The following is a 3,387-nucleotide window of genomic DNA, read 5'->3' on the forward strand; positions in this document are numbered from 1 at the left end:
TATATTGCAGTATCGATACAGGCTGTGCAGACAAATAGCTGTTTATTAGTTCTTCGGTTACCTATTGTATATAGGCAAACATGTGTACAAATCTTTATGTTTTGCAGGATCATAGCGGATGGTCTCAACAGACACGACTTTCTATCTGGCAGAGAGTAATAGTACCGAATACATTGTCAACCCTGGAAACCATATTCCCTTAACGGTACTATTGGTGATTAAAACGTACTAGTCCAAAAGCTGCAAATTACAAGTATCATAGTGCATTCTGGGACTATTCCTATTGGTATACCTACCTGTAAAGAAGCATCATAGCAGGATTTACCGAAATAGCTAGTTTGGCAGGGAGAGTATCTATTCAAAGTATGGACGGTCTTTTCGGTGTCTTGCATAGTGTACACATGTGATGGATGTAATCATATATAAACTTGTAGGTAATTTAAGTTGACTATGATTTAATATACAGGCTACACTTGTATGTGCCACTATAGATTGAACAATACCTGTCGGCGAGTTTGTGCCTTGTGGTGTAGCTGTCCGTCGTCTCTTTAGTATATGTTGCGTGTTGACTGTTAAAGTGATCTCCTGACAACGTCATGATGATACATATGTCGTCGGTGGCCACGTGCCCGCGGCCCGCGTGAATTTTCTAGCGTGTACCACACCAGTATACCACAGAGACACCCACGCGAGTACAAGACTAAATTTACCAAATTTACTATTCCTCTTGTACATTACACTAATTACACTGTGACTGGAGTGGAGTGTCGAGTGTCGACTGTCGAGTACATATCGACTGAACGTGAATGACTGAAAGTGAATGACTGAAAGTGAATGACTGAAAGTGAAGGACTGAAAGTGAATGATTGAAAGTGAATGACTGAAAGCGAAGGACCACCATAGCCGTCTAAAAACAAAAGAGGGCCATGAGTTTTTAGAAATTCAAATACACAAACAAAAGTTTGAAGTGCATTTCTATATTTTTTGTCAATAGTAAATAGAGTCTATAGAGTCTAGAGTCTAGAACTCTAAGACTCTTTAGAGTAGAGAGTAGAGAGCTGGGACTTTGGAAGCCCTGGAACACAAGGTGAATGTATTTATATTTGTTTTATATTTTGTATAAAACAAAAACTTGAATTTAAAAAAAAAGGAACTAAGAAAACCCTAAAACATGACTTTTGGCTTGGCGACACGTCGCGACTCGAGACGGTCTTTTACTTCCTTTTTTAGGCGACATGTCGCGACATCATGAATATCATCAAGGTCGTGACATGTCGTTCGGTCAAGTCGGAACTGCAAGGCCGAAGGCTGCACCATGGTGTTCTAAAAAAAATTGTACGACCAATCAGATACCTTTTTAGAATACCCACCAATAATATATGCGTACGCTTGGACCGGTGCACCTAAACCCCAAAACGATGGACTGACATGGACACCCCTGTAGACGACATCTAGACGACACTGCCGACATGTCTTTAGACGACATGACGCGACTTCATTCCAGGCCAGCTGGCCAGCCGATTCGGCGGTTCGCCGAAGTATTTATCATAACATATGTACGTCATACTGTATTAAAATAACAGCGAATGGTTTTAAGTAAGTAACATTATGTTAGACCTGATTGAGCCTTGACGTAATTCCTTTGTTTATGGATGTTTTTTAAAAAGAAATAAACATAAAAACAACAAGAGAAAGAGATCAGTGAAGAGAGTCTACTTTTTATATAAAAAATAGTAAATACTTACTTCATGACTATTAAATACCTTTTTTTATAAAATAAAAAAATTGGGACTGGGATCCTTGTCGGCCCGTCCGTTTTGATTTCGGATGCATATTTATTATATTTACAAAAAGAATTTTAGAATTCAGAAGAGGTGAAATGTGTATTTACATATTTTAAAAAAAACAAAAAAAACAAATGAGTAATATTCTGCTACAGTGCTAATTAAATATGGTAAAAAACCCCCCAAAAACAAAATGGTCGTGCACCAAGTGAATTTAATAATAAAATAAAAATAGATGTATCCAAAGAAACATTCTTCTCAACATCTTTTCATTGTATCAGTTCTCATATGGTTATGATAAGGGAAATCAGCCTGACCCCCTTCTAAATTATAAGGATGGCAGCGAATATTGGATCCCGGCAGCTCTCTACAAGTGTATGGGTCTCGCTGACTCTATTGTGCAGACTTATGCGTAATGGATTATGGGAGCTATTGCCAATATACCACGCGCTCTTGCACGTCATGCCGGTTATTACAAGGTTGTGCAGTCATTCGGTGCGTGCATCTCCTGGATTCTCGAATGGCAGGGTATGCTATACAAATGGCAAATGGTCATATGCATTATTTGGGCAGTTGTGTTTGTACCACCGACATGGGTTGTTGCCACCATGGTGAAGAATCATGGTGCGGATGATGACGATGAAGAGGCTGAGAAGACAGAGAGCTCAGACAATGCCTTACAGGATGAGTAAAACTCTTCGCATTCCTATTATTTAGTGCGAATTGAAATTCGAGTACGAGATACAACGCCGATCTTTTCAGTTAGCATAGCTGACCTTGTGCAGAGATTGTTCTTCTTACACATTGTATGCCATTATCTTCACAAAAGCTCAAAGAAATAGTACAAGGTCGTTCGAATATTCAGAAGTTGCTTTTGCAGTGCTTCAGCGATATAGATCGATCCTTAATTGCTGGATCCCGGAGCAGCTGATGCTTCAGTATATTGTAAATTTTACGAGAAAGCAGAAAAAGTTCACATTTCTGATTTCCGAAGTTATGTTTACATATTATCATACAAACAGTGTATAAATATACTAATTAAAGTGATGAACAAAGAATTGAATTTTGTGACGCCTTCGTGTCCTTCCCATCTTTCGACGTAAGAAACCAGCGCTACAAAATTTACACCACACAAAGCTAACAAAGTATACTCAGATGAAACACGTCCCAATTGTTAGTATATACAAGATCGCGTTTATTTGAATCTTAGCCTACGTTAATCAGTCCGTACGTTCAAATTGGCCCACCTACTTATACATTGAGAGCTATTCACATATACACATAGCCTTCGTCCGAAAAAAAACATGTCATCACAAAGTCAAATCATAGGAAATTCACATACTGTAGTGGTCAAACCCAAAGAGTTATACCTGAACATCTAAATATGTGGCAATACATACGAACCAAAAAGACACAAATGTGTAAAAAAAAATCATGGGATACTGCGATTCCAAAAATCATAAAAATAAGCACCTTTGTCTTTTCCAGCAACAATATATATATATATATATATATATCTATATATATATATATATATATATATATATATATATATATATATATATATATATATATATATATACTACGACGACGACGACACACA

At 37.5% G+C, this 3,387-nt stretch overlaps 1 pseudogene across 1 annotated transcript; it reads left to right on the forward strand.

Annotated features, from left to right (window-relative positions):
- Positions 1-2,206: 2,206 nt before the first annotated feature.
- Positions 2,207-2,472, forward strand: SARC_13613 (hypothetical protein; annotated as a pseudogene; the record flags this gene model as incomplete). The annotated part of the gene is made up of 1 exon: positions 2,207-2,472.
- Between the last annotated feature and the right edge of the window lie 915 nt (positions 2,473-3,387).

This window comes from Sphaeroforma arctica (assembly GCF_001186125.1).
Source record: "Sphaeroforma arctica JP610 unplaced genomic scaffold supercont1.3498, whole genome shotgun sequence".
NCBI classification, from domain to species: Eukaryota; class Ichthyosporea; order Ichthyophonida; genus Sphaeroforma; species Sphaeroforma arctica.